The following is a 22,672-nucleotide window of genomic DNA, read 5'->3' as shown; positions in this document are numbered from 1 at the left end:
TAACAGAATATTATCAGAAAAATAAATAGAAGAGCAATTCTGAAGATGAATGATGTGTCTAATCAACAATGTCACAGTCCAGAGAGATGAAGCAAGTTAAGATTAAAACTATTCCTCGCTGACATTACAGTTTTAACCATTTTCTTAGTTTATATAATATTCTTATATGTGTCTTACTCAAATGTTGAGATTGGCTTTAATTTGGTATGTATAAATGGTTTTTATGACAAAAGAGGAAATTGGTTTTATTACTTTTCTCAACTCACCATAATCTGGAAGATGCTGTCATCACAAATGCTTAGTATTCCAGTGTCGGTATGTGAGAAATCACATGATAATCCCGATTCCTGGTTCCTACGTATTATGGATTAAAGAGTTCTTGAGATGCTGAGGACAGGGCTAACATTATTCAAAGCTTTCTAATACTAGGATTTCCTCCCCTCCCACTTTTTAAATAACCTCACTTCAGTTGGACATGGATAGGAAATTTGCATCGTAGAGCTGAAGATGTAACTAACTATTTGTGTGCATTAGGGAAATCATTTACTTTCTTAGGACATTTTCGTTCATGTAGATATTTATGGAATTGAGTTATTGAAAATAAATGGATTGAGATAAATCAAGGTCTGAAAGAAATAAGCCATGCTTTTAATTGAACTGCTATACTAAACTTTCACCAAGCACACATATCCTTTCTTAAATTTACTCTTGATGGAAATGGGCCCTTTGCCAGTCCCTTTCACACTGCCTGTCCTCTAGGTATTGTCTCATCTTTGCTTCACTTTTCTCCTTGTTCTATGTGTTAGCTGTAACTCCTTTTTCCTCTTTAATTCCAAAATACACTTTATAAACCTCCATGACAGCATATATTACATTTACCCTAATTATAAGACAATGTGGTCATTAAGACACAAACTTTAATTATATTTTAATGTGTATCCCAAACATATAGCATACGTCTGATACAAACTGAAAACACTCTTACTGGTGTTTAGTAAATGTATAGGAATTATTCAGGTGGAGGAGTCGGATGTATCATGGTGTCTTTCAATAAGGTAGGAGGGAGATGCCTAGTTCAATTTGCCTGAAACACTGAATGAAACTGAAAGTCGATAGATCTGTCATTGTATAGAGAGTGGTGAGAGCTCTTGTGGCTCAGGGCTTTATAAATGGTTTCCAAAGAAGCTTCTTTTGGAAGTCTTATTTAATTAAGTGGTATGGTGGCATCACCAACAATGCGATCCTGGAGGGCAGCCAATCTACTCACTTTGAAGCAACACATATTGCAGTATAACTCTTCTGGGTAGGATAAGCTGGGAGATGGATGATTACAGAATACCTAAACAACTGCAGGCTGATAGGCTCAAAGGCAGCAGGAGGGATGTTTTATTAAGTGCCCAATTACAAACAGGGCAGAACCTCTGGGCACACAAAAAAGCAATGTTAGAAAGCTGACTTACCAAAGGAGAATCGGAAGGCACTGGACAAAGGCCAAATCTCAAAACCAGATCTGTCAGGCTGAGCAAAGTCAGTTTTGCCATGCATGTGATATTTTTAGATCACTCATATCCTCATCAGTTTTAAGTGACTGTAGCTTACATTTTAATGTACTGTTGTTTTCTTTTGCTTTCAGCCAAATTTGCTATAATCTTTTTCAGGGAATATCATTTGTTAGACCTTTGAAAGAGTAAGCTGGGATACATGCCATTTCCCTGTGCAAGATGCCATTTGAAAAATAGTTTGGACATGGAGAAGATAAGATCATCAGGTACATTTTGTTAGAGTTTGAAGATACTGTTATTCTAAAACTCTGGAGGAGAGGCATCTTTTTATACCATATGCATTGTTGTGCTTGTATCAAGCTGCTTAATAAATGTTTAAGGATAACAGTTTATTGATCTTTTTTCTAACCGGTCATATAAATGGATAATAAACTTTATCTACAGTGTTACTTTCAAATAAACCATGGCATACTGAATAGATATGCAATATGAGATATAAAATATAAAATAGATGAAAAACAATTTATTAACTTCTATTATTGATTCTTTCATCAAATAGAATTTTATTTGCCAATAAAATGAAGTAACCTGACCTCATCCCTTCTGATAGCTAATTCTCATATATCTCAGGTATAGTTCAGCTTTAATTGAAAATCTATTTACAGGTACCTAGTTCTTTGGATACTTGTAACTACATATCATAATCTTAGCTCCCACTTATTGAAGGTATTCTGGTTAATCAAAATATTAGTTAATCTTCCTTTTAGGGGGAATTTGTAATCATGATAAAGGAAGTTGCTATAAAAATCTTTAAAACATCAATCACATCATTTAACACAGCTTAAGCATCTACCATAGGCAAAATATAAGACTATCAGAATATATAGCCTCAACAATTAGTAGAGAAGAGATGTTGGAAAGATCAATAATTATGATATAAGATATGATAAAGTATATATGATAAGGGTACAATATTGTACTAAATGAAGAAAATATCGTCAAGTTGCAGAGATTATTAGCAGTAGTATATTTAGACATTAGGTAACCATTATTAGTTGAGCAGCCTTTTTGAAATCAATGCCAAGCTTCTGTGATAAAATACAGACAAAATACGAGGCTTATTTTTATCATACAGACAAAATACGAGACTTACTTTCATCTATCAGAGATGAATTTATCTTATAAGGTCCATTTTAATAAACAGAATTTCTGTTAAATAGTCTTGATGCTCTAGAAACCCAAAACAGAGTAGACAAGTGACCTGTTTAGGAAACAAAATTTATTAAATATTACTTAGTCTGAGCATTACTTTAATTTCCAGCATATTAACTCTGTCCCATATACAAGTAGTTTATAGGAAAAAAAATATAAAGAAAATACCATTTAACACTGGAAGTAGCAAATGTGTGAAATTTAGTAACTTAAGACTGGATATTAATGGAGAATATATAAAGGAACTTAATCCAGTTTACTAGAACAATGTACTTAGACACATGGCAGTAGAGTGAGATTTAGTTCAAGAATCATTGCTTATCATTATCGCCTATTTCAGTGTATCTTAAACCAGTACAACAGTCCTTTGATTCTAAGTTTCCACAAAAATTTGGCACTAAAAATTAAAAAGAGAACATTTGTTTTTTGTTATTTTCAAAGAATGGTGATAATTCTACCTCTTCCTAAGAGCTACTTAGCTGTAAAAAAAAAGACCATTTCAGACCAATTACCATTTCTAATCTCATGACAGCCTTGCCTGTGACAAAAATGACAGGGAGTACTCACTTTCTAACTGCAAGGTAGGAGGTTCTTACACCTATCTGAACCCAGGCTATGCTACAAGACAACCCAAGATCTTGCAGTAATCTGGGAAATATATTCAACAACCCGGCAATTTTTCATTGTGATATAAAATATTCAGAAATTTCAAAAGGTCTTCGAATTAAGATCGTTTTTCTAAGTGTGAACCCTTGACTTCCCACCTCAGAATCATTTGGAGGACTTACGAAAAATACTGATTTCTAGGTTCCATCTCATTTCTACTAAATGAGGTACTCTAAAGGTAGAGACTAGGAAATTGACATTTATTTTCTTCATACATTTAAGTTTATGAATTACTTATTTAAGTTGGGTGATGTCCCACAGAAAAGTTAAAAACACAGAAAATAATTGAAAAATTCAAATAGTGTGATAACTAAAGATCTGATTAGTTATATGCCAATAGCAACCAGGTAACACTTTTTTATGATCTGCTATATTTACAGCATTTTTCATATAGAAATGACTGCCCACCTACATTACAGATAAACCAAATTGAAAAGGGACTCACAGAATAACTTACACTTATGAAATAGAGGCTCTACCAGACTAAAGAAACATAGTAGAAAATTTCTACACACAGACATGGTAAATTACTAAATCAGAGCCTTGGAGCCTATACGGATGAAAAAATATATAGTCATAATTTAATACTGCACACAAACTGCCTTCTGAGACAGCCAGAGCTTGTCCGCCAGATACCCCCTCCCCTCTCTTAGTATCTTTTATTCATTCTGAGGACATTGTCTCATAGAGGTGGCAATATGACTGTTAATTCCTAAGATTTTCTGGTTTATTCATAAAAAGTATGTGGAGCACCATATTGGAAAACTTACAGTGTTTACCAGCTACTTTTTAAAATTAAGAATTTCAAAGCATTTCAAACTATGTAGGAATAAATTTGCCTCCCTATATTTTGAGAAACAAGAAATGTGAACAGGTGAACATGTCATCATCTCATGACATTTCAGCAAAGTCATACTAGGTGACAATGAAAGTTTAATGAGAGCCTGTGCACATCAACTCATCCTCAAGTAAGATCTAAAAACAAGGCTATTTGATGCACTCAAGTAACTAGTTTTAAGGATCAAAGGTAATACATTCACCCTGAAGTTTCAAATAGAACTGACATACATAAATAGATATTTTATTCTTTGATAAAGCGTCAAGAGGAAAACAGCAACAACATAGACCGTGTGAAAGATTTTATAATTAAAAAATAAGAAAAGTTGTATAGAATAATCATGTGATAGAAAAGATTCTACTATAAATAAACAAAAGAAACTGTTAGATTGTATATGCTTTGTGCTCTCAACAAAATATAGAAAATAATACAGCCTAAAATAAGGCAGAAGACTCAGATTAAAATGGAATTGTCAGAGATAATATATACAGGGAATAATAATAATGCAGGAAAACCAAAAGCAGAAAGAATTAAAACTCTGTATTGGCTATATTAAGAGGAAATATCTTTATCAGAGTAAAATAAAGAAAGAAAAATTGAGTAAATATCTAAGGAAATAGGGGAAAAATCTTTAGAAATGCATTTGTGGAATGTAAACACACTCCAGTTAGTCTTTGAGATATCAATTACATCAAACATACATAAAGAAAAAGATTAATGGAAGGTGTAATATGAGGTCTTTTACTTTGCCAAGTTATTTTTTAGATGTCCTAGAAGTCAGCAGCTTTAGTCTAAATCCATCTTCCCACACGTTTTTGTACATAGTTTTACTAGAACACAGCATCACCTGTTCATTTATCTATTTAATGTCTATGACTCTGTACATATCACGTGTAGATTTGAGCAGTTGTGGCACAGACCATATGAATTACAAAGCCAGATGTGAATTCACAGACCATATGAATTACAAGGCTACATATTTACTATCTAGTCTGTATTAGTTAGTTCCTTTTCATGTTGCTGATAAAGACATACATGAGACTGGGAAGAGAAAGAGGTTTAATTGGACTTACAGTTCCACAGGGCCTCAGAATTATGGCAGGAAGCAAAAGGCATTTCTTACATGGTGCAGCAAAAGAAAATAAGGAAGATGCAAAAGTGGAAACCTTTAATAAAAGCATCACATTTTGTGAGACTTATTCACTACCACAAGAACAGTATGGGGGAAACCACCCACATGATTCAAATTCTTTCCTACCGGGTTCCTCCCACAACATGTGAGAATTGTAGGGAGTACAATTCAAGATGAGATTTGAGTGAGGAGACAGAGCCAAACCATATCATAGCCTATATAGAAAATGTTTGCTGAATGCTACCCTAGACCATATAAAAGCATTATTAAATCAGCAGATCCCTGAGTTTTCATGGCTTGCATAAGGCATTTAATATTGTATATATGTGTTATAAAGGCATCTAGAGTGTTTGTTACTTGTTTCTCACCTTAGTCAATTACTTTGGTATCATCAATGTACTGAATAAACATAATATGTCTCTGGATGCAGATACATCTTAAATTGATTGCAACATAGAGTGGGAGAGTTATTATTGCTCTAAGATAAAACAATAAAGGTAAATAGATGTTTCTGTCAGTTAAAACCACATTACTTTAGGTAAGTGTTTTTCTAATTGGTATAAAGAAAAAATACATTGAAAAATAAAATCAGAGGTACTTTTTAAATAAAGTTTATGATATGCTATTGCCATTCTTTAAGATCCATTTGTTTTCTGCACAGGACAAAATGGACACATTTGATGAAGATGTTTGATTAAGCACCACCATCTGTTAACTTTTTTATGAAAATACTCCCAGGGTTCCAGGGATGTAAATAGTTTTGAGGACAGTGTTGTGATAAGATGGGTTACCTGAGTGGACAATGGGAATAAAACGATGAAACAGGAATTCCCAGACCCTCCTCTTACCATGAAGACACGGATTCAACAACAATATATAGACCAATTTTATTTGTGAGAAATCAAAAACCAGTTCAGAGGCTCCTGTACTCCAGGCAAACATGAGCCAGTAGGAAAATTAATGGCACTTACCACAGTACCACCCTTTGACAGCATGAGACAATCAGAAAACTCCCAGCTCCTGGTTTTATTGCTGGAAAGAGAGAGAGAAGACTGAACTATACATCCAACATTTTGACTTTGTATGAGGTTGGGGGGATTATTGGCTGACAGACTAGCTAGTCTTGCCAGAATCTAAGCACTGACAGGAAAGGGTGTCAGGTAGAATCCCACTGAAAACAAAGGCAATAGTTAAAACTAACACACACACACACACACATACACACACATATGCACTCACTCACTATATTCCCTTCTCCTGACTCAGCACAGAATAAGAGAGAAAAAATGCTCAACTTCTATCTTTAACTTTGGGAAACAAAAATTGGAGAACATGTTCAATGTTTGAGCATTTTTAGGGACTACCCAAGAAATTAGTTTCTGTCTCACCTGTTTCAAAGTATTAATGGAAACCAGCATATTCTAGATGCCTAAATACTACTAAGAACAAAGGAGATGTGGCTAGTTTGCTGTTTCTCTGGAAGACCCACAGTATTACAAACAGAGGCTAATGCTGTTTGGTAGCCTCTCCCAGAGCTGGAAGAGAGAAGAGTAGAATGGGCATCCAACATTCTGCCTTTTGGAGGGATTGTCCAAAAAACAGATTTCTGTCTTTTCCCACTCAGAGTATTGATAGAACCCAGCATACTTTAAAAGCCTGAGGACCACCCAGCATGAAAGTGAGCTAGGAGGCTTGAAACAACTAAGGAGAGTCTGCAATACTACAGACACCAGAGGATGCAAAATATTATAAGCTGCTAAATAAAGAAACCAGTAAATTCCTGTAATTAGGAATTTACACACACAAGTCCAGAGAAAACATGTCTACAGAAAAGGTACTGTATTAGTCTGTTCTCATGTTGTTATAACAAACTGCATGAGAAGCTCCATCAAGATCGCCGAGCAGGAAAAGCTCCAGAGCACAATTCCCAGCAAGAGCAATGCAGAGGGTGAGTGATCACCACATTTCTAACTGAGGTACCAGGTGCATCTCAATGGGACTGGTTGGACAGTGGGTGGAGCCCAGTGAGGGAGAGCTGAGGCAGGGTGGAGTACAGCCTCACCTGGGAAGTGTAGCAGACTGGAGGACCCTGCCTCCTACCAAATGGAGGCCATGAGGGGCTTTTCCAGACATTCCGGCACTGTGGTTCAGATACTGCACTTCTCCCCCGACAGTCTTTATGGCCCACAGACTAGGAGATTCCCACCAGCCAACAAGTGCCGCAGGCGGCTGTTTTAACTGGTGCCTGGAACACCTGAAAGGCAGAGTGACATATTCCTCTGAAAAAGAGGGGGCTGAAGTCAGGGAGCCAGATGATGTCTCAGTGGGTCCCACCCACACAAAGACCAGCAATCTGAAATGCACTGGCTTGAGAGTTTTGCAGCCAGCACAGCAGTTTGAACTTGAAGTAAAACGGTCAAACTCCATTGGGGGCACAGAATCCGCCATTACTGAGGCAATCTACCATTACTGAGGCAATTTGCCATTACCAAGGCAGTCTGCCATTACTGAGGCAGTTCTGACCTTAACTGTGTAAACAAAATCACAAGGAGGTTTACACAGCAACTAGACAGAGCCCATGGCAGCTCAGCAATGCCTCTGCAGCCAGAAACCAGTGAAAAAAGGATGAAATCAGATCACAACTCCTCACCAGTAAGGGAACAAAACTGAATGGAAAATGAGTTTGATGAATTGACAGAAGCAGGCTTCAGAAGGTGGGTAATAATAAACTTCTCTGAGCTCTGACTGACATCTGGCAGGTACCCTTCTGAGATGAAGATACCAGAAGAAGGAACAGGCAGCAACCTTTACTATTCTGCAGCCCTGACTAGTGATTCCCAGGAAAGCAGGGTCTGGACTGAATCTCCAGCAGTCCTGCAACAGAGAGGCCTGACTTTTAGAAGGAAAACTAAAAATCAGAAAGAAATAGCTTCAACATCAACAGCATCAACAGAAAGGATGTCCATTCAGAGACCCCAACTGAAAGTCACCAACTTCAAAGACCAAAGATAGATAAATCCATGAAGATGGGAAGAAACCATCACAAAAAGGATGAAATCACCAAAAACTAGAATGCTTCCTCTCCTCAGAGGGATCACAACTCCTCACCAGCAAGGAATCAAAACTGGATGGAGAATGACTTTGATGAACTGACAGAAGTGGGCTTCAGAAGGTGGGTAATAACAAACTTCTCTGAGCTAAAGGAACATGTCCTAACCCAATGCAAAGAAACTAAGAACCTTGAAAAAGGTTAGATGAAATGCTAACTACAATAACCAACTTAGAGAAGAACATAAACGACCTGATAGACCTGAAATATACAGCACAAGAACTTCGTGAAGCATATACAGGTTTCAGTAGCTGAACTGATCAAGCAGAAGAAAGAATATAAGAGATTAAACACCAACTAAAAAGCAAAATGAGAAGGCAAGATTAGAGAACAAAGAAAGAGAAGAATGAACAAAGCCTCCAAGAAATACAGGATTATTTGAAAAGAACAATATTAACCTTAAACGTAAACAGATTTATAAGATTTACCAAGCAAATGGAGAGCAAAAAAAGCAGAGGTTGCAATCCTAGTCTCTGGTAAAATGGACTTTACACCAACAAAGATCAAAAGAGACAAAGAAGGACATTACATAATGGTAAAGGGATCAATGCAACAAGAAGAGCTAACTATCCTAAATATATATGTACCCAATACAGGAGCACCCAAATACATGAAGCAAGTTCTTAATGACCTACCAAAATACTTAGACTCCCACACAATAATAGTGAGATACTTTAACACTCCACTGTCAATATTAGACAGATCAACAAGACAGAAAAGTAACAAGGATATCCAGGACTTAAACTCAGATCTGGACCAAGCAAACCTAATAGACATCTATAGAACTCTCCATCCCATATCCACAGAATATACACTTGTGTCAGTACCACATTACATTTACCCTAAAGTTGACCACAGAATTGGAAGTAAGTAACTCCTCAGCAAATGCAAAAGAACAGAAATCATAACAGATCAAAGTGAGGAATAGCCACTTAAAACCATCAGATCTCATGAGCTCTCACTATCATAAAAACAGAAATGGGGGGCCACCCCTATGATTTAATCCCCACCCATGACGCCCCTCCCCCATTTGGGGATTACAATTCAGAATACAATTCATGATGAGATACGGGTGGGGACATAGAACAAGACCGCATCATCCCACCCTTGTCCCCTTCCAAATTTTGTCTTTCTCACAGTTCTAAATAAAATTATGCCTTCCCAACAGTTCCCCAGCATCTTAACTCATTTCAGCATTAACCCAAAAGCCCAAGTCCACAGTTTCATCTGAGACAAGGCAAGTCCCTTCTGCCTATGAGCCTGTAAAGTCAAAAGTAAGTTATTTATTTTCTCAATACAGTGGAGATACAGGCATTAAGTAAATACACATGTTCCAAATGGGAGAAATTGGTCCAAACAAAGAGGATCAGGCCCCATGCAATTCTGATTACCAGTGAGGCAATAATTAAACCTTAAGGCTTTAAAATAATCTCCTTTGACTCAATGTCTCACATCCAGGTCATACTGATGCAAGAGATGGGCTTCTATCATCTCAGGCAGCTCTGCCCCTTTGGATTTGCAGTGTATAGCCCCTCTCCTGGTTAATTTCGTGAGCTGGTATTAAGTGTCTGCTACTTTTCCAGAGGTGCAGTGCAAGCTATTGGTGGATTTACCATTCTGAGTTCTGGAGGATGGTGGCCCTTTTTTCATAGATCCATGTGGGAGTTGTGGCAGTGCCCAAGGGACTCTGTGTGGTGGCTTCAATCCCACATTTTCTGCATTGCCCTAGCAGAGGTTCTCCCTGAGGGACCCAACCCTGTAGCAAACTTCTGCTTGGACATCCAGGAGTTTCCATACATCCTCCAAAATCTAGGTAGAGGTTTCTAAACCTCAATTCTTGCCTTCTGTGCAGCATGCAGGCTCAATGACATGGAAGCTGCCAAGGCTTGAGGCTTTCATCCTTTGAAGCCATGGCCCAAGCTATACCTTGGCCCTTTTTTAGCCACAGTTAAAGTGACTGGGACACAGGAAACCAAATCCCTAGGCTTCACACAGAGGGAGATCCTAGGCCTGGCCTATAAGACAATTTTTTTCCTTCTAAGCCTCCTGGCTTGTAATAAGAGGGCTCCATGAAGGTCTCTGACATGTCCTGGGACATTTTTTCCTTTTCTTGATGATTAACATTAGGCTCCTTGCTACTTATGCAAATTTCTGCAGCAGGCTTGAATTTCTCCCTAGAAAATTGATTGTTCTTCTCTATTACATCACCAGGCTGCAAGTTTTCCAAACTTCTGTGTTCAGCTTCCACTTGAATGCTTTGCCACTTAAAAATGTCTTCTGCCAGATACCCTAAATCATCTCTCTCAAGTTCAGATCTCTAGGGTGGGCAATATGCCACTAGTGTCTTTGCTAAAACATAGCAAGGATCACCTTTATTCCAGTTCCCAACAAGTTTCTCATCTGCATCTGAGACCACCTCAGTCTAGACTTCATTGTCCATATCACTGTCAGCATGTTGGTCAAAGCCATTAAACAAGCCTCTAGAAAGTGCCAAATTTTCCCATATTTTTCTATCTTCTTCTGAATCCTCCAAACTGTTCCAATCTCTGCCTGTTATCTAGTTCCAAAGTCACTTTGACATTCTCAGATATCCTTGTAAAAGCACCCCACTCTCTGCAGTACAAATTTATTGTATTAATTCATTTCTAGACTGCTATAAAGAACTGCCTGAGACTGGGTAATTTACAAAGAAAAGAGGTTTAATTGATGCACAGTTCCACATAGCTGCAGATGCTGCAGGCAACTTTACACTTGTGGTGAAAGGGAGAGCAAACATGTCCTTCTTCACAAGGCAGTAGGAGAGAGAAGTGCAGAGGAATTAGAGGAAAACCATTATAAAACCAGCAGATCTTGTGAGAACTCACTATTACAAGAACAGGACAAGCGGGTACCCCATGATATAATCACCTCCTTGAGGTCCCTCCCTCAACACATGGGAATTTTAATTCATGTTACTTTTCAAGATGAAATTTGGGTGGGGAAACAGAGCCAAACCATATCAGGTAAAAAAGGCACCAAGAATCTCTAGCTGGATTGAGTGCTGATATTTCTCTTTATGAAGACATTTCATAAAGAAAAAAAGAAGGGGCTGTTTTTAAATGTGTAGATTCCAATACAAAGTAAAAAGTCTCAGAAAGAAACAACAAATATGATCCAGCCAAGGAAACAAATCTCCAGATACCAGCCATAAAGAAAAACAGGTATTTGCATAACTTGACAAAGAATTCAATAACTTTGAACTAAAATAAAGAGCTTAGTAAACTATGAAGGCTATTCATGAATAAAATGAGAGTATCAAAAAGCATATAAAATAGATTAAAAAATAAGAATTTTGGAGCTAAAGAATATAATAACTGAATTGAAAAACTCACTAAAGGCATTTATCTACATATTTATTTAGGCAGAAAAAATAACCACTGAACCTGAAGAAAGAATACAATAATTGAATTGAAAGACTCACTCTACATATTTAATTAAGCAGAAAAAATAACCACTGAACCTGAAGAAAGGTCATTTGGAATTATCCAGTGAGAATAACAAAAATATAAAATAAAAAAGAATAGAGAAAGCATATATTTATGGAATACCATAAAGCAGACCAACATACTCATTACAGAAGACCTAGAATGAGAAAAGAGAATTAATGTGACAGAAAGCTTATTTGAAAAAATAATTTATGAAATTTTCCAAGTCTAAAGAAGGTAGAGAACACCCATCTTAGGAAGCACACAGACTACAACTAGAACTATAACTAGAGTTACATTGAGAGTGCAACTATACTGTCAAAAATCAAAGACAAAGAAAATTTTGAAAGCAGCAAGAGAAAGGAAACTCATAATATATAAGCAACCCAATAAGACTTTCAGCAGATTTCTCAGCAGAATCCTTGCATTTTAGAAAGAAATGTGATTATATAAGAAAAAAAAGTGTGAATCTATATTCAAAGTGCTGGAAAAAGAAGATTCTGGATACCAAGAATACTATTTCTGACAAAACTGCACTTTAAAAATGAAAAATAAAAAAATACTTTCTCAGATAAATAAGCTTTGAGAGAGTTTGTCAACACTAGACTTGTGTAGCAAAAATTTTTAAACAGAATCCTTTAAGGTGAAGTGACAGAATGCTAGAGTAACACAAAAGCATATGAAAATATAAAGTTTTTAAGAAAGGTAAGTATAGAGAAATACAGGATACTATAATATTTTTTAAATGGTGCTTAAATCACTTTGAATTCTGCTATGAAAATTAAAAGAAAATAGTATGAAAATAACTATAACAATGTGCTAATAGATACACAATAAAAAGCTGTAATTTGTGACATAAATATAATGATGTGTGTATGGGAAAAGCAAAAGAGTTCAGTTTTGTATGAAGCTAAATTAAGTTTTTATAAATTAAAATAAAAGAGATATTTATAAGATGTTTTCTAGAAACACCATGGTAACAACAAATACAGCCTTATAGAAGATATGCAATAGAAAATAAAAAAGAAATGAAACTATGTCACCATAAAATAAATTAGTGAAACACTAAGAGAAGAAGAAAGAAAAAAGGGACAAAAGGTCACAAGGTAAACAGAAAATAATTAAGAACATGGAAAGAGTAAGTTTATCTCTATCTATATAAATGTAAATGGATTAAACTGCCCAATGAAAAGGAAGAGTGGCTAAATACTTTTTGAAAAAATAAGACCCAACTATATGCTGTCTACAAGACTTACTTTGGATTTAGGGATACACATAGGCTGAAAGTAAGGGGATTGAAAAAATGATATTCTATGAAAATGGTAGCCATAACAGAGCAGAATTGGCCATATTTATGTCAGACGATATAGACTTTAAGGCAAAATTTGAATTAAAAAAATAAGAACATCATATAATAATAAAAGGGTGAATTCTCCAGGAAGATATAATAATTATAAATATATTTGCACCCAACATCAGAGTACCCAAATATATAAAGCAATAATTTACAGGACAAAAGGAAGAAACAGCAATACAAAAATAGGGGATTTCAATACCCAACTTTAAATAATCAATAAAATATTTAGGCAGGAGATTAATTAGAACATTAATATTTCAAAATTGAACAATACTATAGATCAAACATACCTAACAGATGCATACAAACATGCTACCTGACAATAACAGAATACATATTCTTCTCAAGTTTACAAGGAACATTCTCCAGGACAGATCATATTAGGTCAAAAAGCAAATCTCCCAAATTTAGAAGATTAAATTATACCAAGTATCTTTTCTGGCCACAATGGAATAAAGGCAGAAAGAAGGAAAAGAAGAAAATTTACAAGTACATGGCAGTTAAATAAAACACTCCTGAGAAACATTAATAAGTCAAAGAGAACATTTTTTTAAAAATGAGAAAACATCTTGAGACAAACAAAAATAAAAATATTACAAACAAAAATTTCTGGGATACAGCAAAACAATACAAAAAGGGAGGTTTAAAGCAACAAATGACTACATTTAAAAAAAGACAAATCTAACAGCAACAACAAAACTAACTTTATACCTCAAAGAAATAGAAAAAAATTAAGGCAGACTCTAGTAGTACAGAAGAAATAATAAAGAGTGAAGCAGAAATAAGAAAACTTAAAAATATTGAAACAGAAAAAAATCATTGAAACTAATAATTAGATATTTGAAAACAAAATTGACAAACATAGCCATATTAAGTAAGAATAAAAAAAGAGGAAGGATTCAAATAAATAAAATTAGGAATGAAACAGGAGATATTACAACTGACATTGTGAAAATTAAAAAAAGATTACAAATGATTGCTATGGGCAATAGTAAGCCAAAATAGGATAACCTAAATGAGATGTGTATATTCTAGATAAACATAACTTATCAAAACAGAATCATTAAAAAATATAAAGTCTTAAGAGACTAATAATTAGCAGGGAGATTCAATCAATAACCAAAAAAATCTCTCAAGAAGGAAAAGTACAGGACCTGATTTCTTCACTAGATAATTCTGCTAAACACATAGATAAGAATTAACAACAATTTTCCCCAAATGCTACCAAAAATAAAAAAGAAAGAAAGAAAAAAAGAAACACTTTCTAAATTATTCTGTGAGGCCAGCATCACTATGTTACCAAAATCAGAGAAAAACTCTACAGTAAAACTACTATCCGGGGAGAAGATCCAAGATGGCCCTTTAGGAGCAGCTCAGGATTGCAGCTCCCAGTGAAAGCAGAGAGGGTGAGTGGATGCCACATTTGCAGATGGATCTTTATTGCACACAGACCAGGAGATTCCCAGGTGGAGGAGCCCCATGGGTTGCCAGCATGGCTGTTTTGGCCAGTGCGGCTGTTTCAGCTGGTGCAGCTCTTTTGCTGGTGCCCTGGCACGGCAGCTCCCTGTACAAAATACACTGGTCTCATTGCCCTTTTAAGCTGGCAATTGGAGCTCCGAGAAGGCAGATTCACCCATTCATCTGATTAAATGGGTCTGAAACAGGGAGCCAGCCCAGGAGATTCCCAGGTAGTGCCATTATTTCAACTGGTGCAGTGGGTCACTGCATGGGAAGTCACACAGATCCCCGCACCCTTTCAGCAGGGGACTGGAACGCCTGGGAAAGAGTCAACTGTTCAACTTAAAAAAAAAAAAAAGGCTCTCAGGCAGGGAGCCAGGTGATCAGGCTCAGCAGGTCCCACCCCCACAAAAACAAACAAACAAACAAAAAATAGCAATTGAAAACACTTGGGGTTGAGAGTTTCATGGCAAGCATAGATAAACACAGGATGGGGCAGCTTGGTGGGGGAGAAGCATCCACCATTACCTAGGCACTCCACTCCTATGGAGGTAGTCTGCCATTGCTGAGGCAGCCGGCCATTGCCAAGGCAACCCACCGTTTCCAAGGCAACCCGCCATCACAGAGAGAGTCCACCATTACAGAGGTGGGCCACCATTGCTGAGGCAGTTCTAACCACACCCATATAAACAGGACTGCAGGGAAGTTCACACGGCAGCAGGGCGGAGCCCACAGCAGCTTAGCAAAGCCTCTGCAGGCAGACAGTGACTAAGCTGCCTCCTTGCTGGGCAGGGTAGCCCTAAAAAAAAAGGCAGCAGCACAACAGATACTCATAAATAAAGCCCTAACTCCCTGGGACAGAGTACCTGGGGAAATAAAGGGGGTTCATGAGTTCTGCTGCAGCAGACTTAAACGTACCTGCCTAGCAGCTCTGAATGAATGGAGCTCACAGTTAAGCACTTGAGCTCCTATAAAGAACAGACTGTCTCCTTAAGCAGCTCCCTGACCCCCGTATATCCAAAGAGTCACCTCACAATGGACTGATCCGACTGACATTTGGCAGGCATCATTCTGCAACAAAGATAGCAGAATTAGAAACTGGTAGCAACCCTCACTGTTCTGCAGCTGCTGCAGGTGATCCCCAGGCAAGCAGGGCCTGGAGTGGACTTCAGCAGTCCTACAGCAGAGGGGCCAGACTGTTAGAAGGAAAACTAAGAAACAGAAATAACTTCATCATCAACAATCTGGACATCCACTCAGAGACCAATCTGAAAATCAGCAACTACACAGATGACATGTGGATAAATCCACAAAGATGGGGAGAAACCAGGGCAAAAAGGAGGAAAACACCAGAAACCAGAACACCTCTCCTCCTATAAGGGATCACAACTCCTCACCAGCAAGGGAACAAAGCTGGATGGAGAATGAGTGTGATGAAATGACAGAATCAGAATTCAGAAGGTGGGTAATGATAAACTTCTGTGAGCTAAAAGAACATGTTCAAGCCAACACAAAGAAACTAAGAATCTTGAAAAAAGATTTGACGAAATGATAATAAGAATGGACAACTTAGAGAAGAATATGAATGAATTGATAGAGCTGAGAAACACAACACGAGAACTTTGCAAAGCACACACAAGTTTCAACAGCCGAATTGACCAAGAAGAAGAAAGAATATCAGAGGTTGAAGATCAAATCAATGAAATAAAATGAGAAGAAAAGATTAGAGAAAAAAGCGCAAAAATGAATGAACAAAGTCTCCAAGAAATGTGGGACTATGTGAAGAGACCTAATCTATGTTTGATAGGTGTACCTGAATGTGATGAAGAGAATGAATCCAAGCTGGAAAATACTATTCAGGATATTATCCAGGAAAACTTCTCCAATCTAGCAAGTCAGCCCAATATTCAAGTCCAGGAAATAGAGAAAACCACAAAGATATTCCTCAACAAGAGCAACCCCAAGGCACATAATCGTCAGATTCACCAGGGTTGAAATGAAGAAGAAAATGCTTACGGCAGCCAGAGAGAAAGGTCGGGTCACCCACAAAGGGAAGCCCATCAGACTCACAGCAGATCTCTCGGCAGAAGCCCTACAAGCCAGAAGAGAGTGGGGGCCAATATTCAACATCCTTAAAGAAAAGAACTTTCAACCCAGAATTTCATATCCAGACAAAATAGGCTTCATAAGTGAAGGAAAAATAAAATACTTTGTGAACAGGAAGTACTCAGAGATTCTGTCACCACTAGGCCTGTCTTACAAGAGCTCCTGAAAGAGGCACTACACATAGAAAAAACAACCAGTACCAGCCACTCCAAAAACATACCAAATTGTAAAGAGCATCAACAAAGTGAAGAATTTGCATCAACTAATGGGCAAAAGAGCCAGCTAGAGTCACAATGGCAGTTTCAAATTCATACATAACAATATTAATCCTAAATGTAAATGGGCTAAATGCACCAATCAAAAGACACAGACTGGCAAATTCAATAAAAGGCCAAAATCCATCAGTGTGCTCTATCCAGGAAACCCATCTCACATGCAAGGATACACAAAGGCTCAAAATAAAGAGATGGAAGAAGATTTACCAAGCAAATGGAGAGCAAAAAAAAAAAAAAGCAGGAGTTGAAATTCTCAACCCTGATAAAATACACTTTAAAGCAACAAAGATCAAAAGAGACAAAGAAGGACATTACATAATGATAAAAGGATCAATACAACAAGAAGAGCTAACGATCCTAAATATATATGTACCCAATACAGGAGCACCCAGACACAATAAATCCAAGAGCTGGTTTTTTGAAAAGATCAACAAAATAGGCAGACCACTAGCCAGACTGATTAAAAAGAAAAGAGAGAACAACCAAATAGATGCAATAAAAAATGATAAAGGGGAAATCACCACAGATCCCACAGAAATTCAAACCATCATCAGGGAATATTACAAACAACTCTATGCACATAACCCAGTAATCCTGGAAGAAATGAATAAACTCCTGGACACTTGCATCCTCCCAAGCCTAAACCAGAAAGAAGTCAAAACGATGAATAGACCAATAACAAGATCCGAAGTTGAGGCAGCAATTAAAAACCTACCACACAAAAAAAGCCCAGGTCCAGATGGGTTTACAGCTGAATTCTATCAGACACACAAAGAGGAACTGTTACCATTCCTTCTGAAACTATTCCAAATAATCCAAAAAGAGGGAATCCTTCCCAAATCATTTTATGAGACCAACATCATCCTGATACCAAAACCCGGCAGAGACTCAACAAGAAAAGAAAACTTCAGGCCAATATCCATGATGAACATAGATGCAAAAATATTCAATAAAATACTGGCAAGCCGATTGCAACAGCACATCAAAAAGCTTATCCACCATGATCAAGTAGGATTCATTCTGGGGATGCTAAGCTGGTTCAACATACACAAGTCTATAAACATAATTCACCACATAAACAGAACCAAAAACAAAAACCACATGATTATCTCAATTGATGCAGAGAAGGCCTTTGACAAAATTCAACAGCCCTTTATGCTAAAAACCCTCAATAAACTCGGTATTGATGGAACATATCTCAAAATAATAAAAGCTGTTTATGACAAACCAACAGCCAATATCCTACTGAATGGGCAAAAACTGCAAGCATTCCCTTTGAATTCTGGCACTAGACAAGGATGCCCTTTCTCACCACTCCTATTCAATATAGTACTGGAAGTTCTAGCCAGAGCAATTAGGCAAGAAAAAGAAATAAAGGCTATTCAAATAGGAAAGGAGGAAGTCAAATTGTCTCTATTTGCAGACAACATGATAGTATATCTAGAAGACCCCATCATCTCAGCCCAAAATCTCCTAAACTGGTAAGCAACTTCAGCAAAGTCTCAGGATACAAAATCAATGTGAAAAAATCACAAGCGTTCCTATACACCAATAACAGACTTAAAGAGAGCCAGATCAAGAACGAACTGCCATTCACAATTGCTACAAAAAGAATAAAATACCTAGGAATACAACTAACAAGGAAAGTAAAGGACCTCTTCAAGGAGAACTACAAAGCACTGCTCAACGAAATAAGAGAGGACATAAACAGAGGAACATTCCATGTTCGTGGTTGGGAAGAATCAGTATCATGAACAGGGCCATACTGCCCAAAGTAATTTATAGATTCAACGCTATCTCCATCAAGATACCAATAACCTTCTTCACAGAACTGGAAAAAACCACTTTAAACTTCATATGGAACCAAAAGAGAGCCCGCATAGGCCAAGCCAATTCTAAGTAAAAAGAACACAGTGGGAGCCATCACACTACCAGACTTCAAACTATACTAAAAGGCTACAGAAATCAAAACAGCATAGTACTGGTACCAAAACAGAGATATAGACCAATGGAACAGAACAGAGGCCTCAGAGGCAATGCCACACATCTACAACCATCTGATCTTTGACAAACCTCACAAGAACAAGCGATGGCGAAAGGATTCCCTGTTTAATAAACGGTGTTGGGAAAACTGGCTAGCCATGTGCAGAAAGCAGAATCTGGACCCCTTCCTGACACCTTACACTAAAATTAACTCCAGATGGATTAAAAACTTAAACGTAAGACCTAACACCTAAAAGAAAATCTAGGCAAGGACTTCATTACCAAAACACCAAAAGCATTGGCAACAAAAGCCAGAGTAGACAAATGGAACCTAATCAAACTCCACAGCTTCTGCGTGGCAAAAGAAACAGTCATTAGAGTGAATCGGCAACCAACAGAGTGGAAAAAAATTTTTACAGTTTACCAATCTGACAAGGGGCTGATATCCAGAATTAACAAAGAACTAAAACAGATTTACAAGAAAAAAACAAGCCCTTTCAAAAGTGGGCAAAGGATATGAACAGACCTACCTTACAAAAGAAGACATACATGAGGCCAACAAACATATGAAAAAATGCTCATCATCACTGGTCATTAGAGAGATGCAAATCAAAACTACATTGAGATACCATCTCACACCAATTAGAATGGCGATCATTAAAAAATCTGGAGATAACAGATGCTGGAGAGGATGTGGAGAAATAGGAAGACTTTTACACTGCTAGTGGGAGTGTAAATTAGTTCAACCATTTGGGAAGACAGTGTGGTGAATCCTCAAGGACCTAGAAATAGAAATTCCATTTGACCCAGCAATCCCATTACTGCGTATATATCCAAAGGACTATAAATCGTTCTACTATAAGGACACATGCACACGAATGTTCATTGCAGCACTGTTTACAATAACAAAGACCTGGAACCAACCCAAATGCCCATCGATGATAGACTGGACAGGGAAAATGTGGCATATATACACCATGAAATATTATGCAGCAATCAAAAAGGATGAGTTCGTATCCCTTCTAGGGACATGGATGAATCTGGAGAACATCATTCTCAGCAAACTGACACAAGAATAGAAAATGAAATACTGCATGTCCTCACTCATAGGTGGGTGTTGAACAATGAGAACACATGGACACAGGGAGGGGAGCACTACACACTGGGGTCTGTTTTGGGGAATAGGGGAAGGAGAGCAGGAGGTGGGGAGTTGGGGAGAGATAGCATGGGGAGAAATGCCAGACATAGGTGAAGGGGAGGAAGGCAGCAAATCACACTGCCATGTGTGTACCTATGCAACTATCTTGCGTGTTCTTCACATGCACCCCAAAACCTAAAATGCAATAAAAAAACCTATTAGCCAATAACTCTGATGAATATAAATACAAAAATCCTCAACCAAATGTAGTGGTCCTTTTGTGGGCGATTTGTTTCAGGACCCACTGTGGATACCCAAATCCACAGATGCTCAATTCCCTATATAAAATGGTATAGTATTTGAATATAACCTACACAAATTCTCCCATATACTTTACATTATCTCTACATTACTTATACTACCTAATACAATGTAAATGCTATATACATAGTTGTTATATTTATTGTTTAGGAAATAACAACCAGAAAATTTGTACATGTTTAGTACAGATGCAATTATCCATTTTTTAAAAAAATGTTTGATCCATGATTGGTTGAGTCCACAGATACTGAACCCACAGAAACAGAGAGCTGACTATACTAGCAAACCAAATTCAGCAGCACATGAAAAGTGCTATACCATCATCAAGTGGAATTTGGTCCCTGGGATGCAAAGATGGCTCAACATACAAGAAGCAATCAATGTGATACACCACTTTAACATAACAGAGGATAAAATTTATGTGAACACCTAAATAGATCCAGAAAAAGCATTTGGCAAAATACCTTTCTATCAAACAACAACAACAACAACAACAATACTCAACAAATTAGAAGAAGATTACTTCAACATAATAAAGTCCACATATGAAAATCTCACTAGTAACATCAGTCTCAAAGGGAAATACCTGAAAGCTTTTCATCTAAGATACAGGACAAGACAAGGATGCCCACTCTTGCAACTTCTGTCTATATAAATGTTACTGGAATTCTTAGCTAGGACAATTGGAAAGAAAAAAAGACAACCAAGTCAACAATCAACTCAAAATGGATAAAATAACTGAACATATTAAAACTATATCTCTGGGTATACTTAAAACCATAAAACTTCTAGAAAAATACATAGGATAAGACCTTTATAACATTGGTCTTGGCAAGGATTTATTGTATGTAACACCAAAGAAGAGACAACAAAAGCAAAAATAAACAAGTGGGACTACATCAAAGACTAAAGAGCTTTACATGGCAAAGGAAACATAAACAGAGTAACAAGTCAATATATAGAATGGTGGAAAATATTGAAACACATATATTTGATAAAGGATTAATATCTAAAATATATGAGTAATTTAAATCAATAGTAAGAAAACAATTTATTTAAAAAATGGACAACAGACTTTAATGGACATTTCTCCTAAGACATATACAAATGACTAATAGATATATAAAAATATTCTCAACATCACTAATCATCAGAGAAATGCAAATTAAAACTATAATGAAATGTTACCTCATGCCTGTGACAATCAATGGCCATTATATTAAAGAAAGAAAAATAACAAATCTTGGCTAGGATATGAAAAATTGGAAACCCGTACACTCTTGGTGGAAAAGTAAAATAGTGCAGCCACTATGGAAAAAAAATAGAAGTTCCTCAGAAAATTAAAAATAAAATTACTATATAATCCAGCCATTTAACTTTGTAGAACTTACCAAAAGGAATTGAAATCAGGATCTGGGGTGGAGCAAGACAGCAAAATAGAAGGCTCTACCAAACAGTTCCCCACAAGGATACCAATTTAAATCTATCTACACACAAAATAAGCACCTTCTTAAGAACTAAAAATCAGGTGAGTACTCACAGTAGTTGGTTTTAACTTCATATCACTAAAAGAGGCACTGAAGTGGTAGAAAAACAGTCTTTAATCATTGACCCCTCCCCTATGCCCCAGCAGTGGAAGTGACCCAGTACACTTTCAGTAGGGTTGGGTAAAGGTTTGCTTATGTCACTCCATCCCCAGTTCCAGGTGGCTCAGAACACAGACAGAGAGACTTCATTTGTTTGGGGGAGAGCAAAGAAAGGGAGAGGAGTCTCTACCTGGCAATCCACAGAATTCTTTTGGATCTTGTTCAAGACCATCAAGGGGATACCACTCTGAGTCTGCAAAAACTACAGCATTACTGACCTTGGGGTGCCCCCTTAGGTAGATATAGCTTAGATCGATAATACTCAAATCCTTTCAAATATCTGGAAAGTCTTCCCAAGGTAGGTGAATACAAATAAGCCCAGACTGAGAAGGCTACAATAAATACCTACTTCGTTAATGTCCAAACACAGAAGGATATCTACAAGTATCAAGACCATCCAAGAGAACATGACCTCAACAAATATACTAAATCAAACAGGGACCAATTGTGAGAAAATACAGATAT

The 22,672-nt window shown here is 37.1% G+C and overlaps 1 long non-coding RNA gene across 1 annotated transcript; it reads right to left on the bottom strand.

The window, feature by feature from the left end:
* Positions 1 to 265: 265 nt before the first annotated feature.
* On the bottom strand, positions 266 to 5,397 carry LOC144579382 (uncharacterized). The gene is made up of 3 exons (XR_013526807.1): positions 5,292 to 5,397; positions 2,656 to 2,763; positions 266 to 354 (listed from the first exon to the last, which is right to left on the bottom strand). It is a non-coding gene; the product is annotated as an uncharacterized LOC144579382 (long non-coding RNA).
* Between the last annotated feature and the right edge of the window lie 17,275 nt (positions 5,398 to 22,672).

Source organism: Callithrix jacchus, chromosome 14 (assembly GCF_049354715.1).
Source record: "Callithrix jacchus isolate 240 chromosome 14, calJac240_pri, whole genome shotgun sequence".
NCBI lineage: Eukaryota > Metazoa > Chordata > Mammalia > Primates > Cebidae > Callithrix > Callithrix jacchus.
This window is presented reverse-complemented; position numbering and strand designations above follow the sequence as displayed.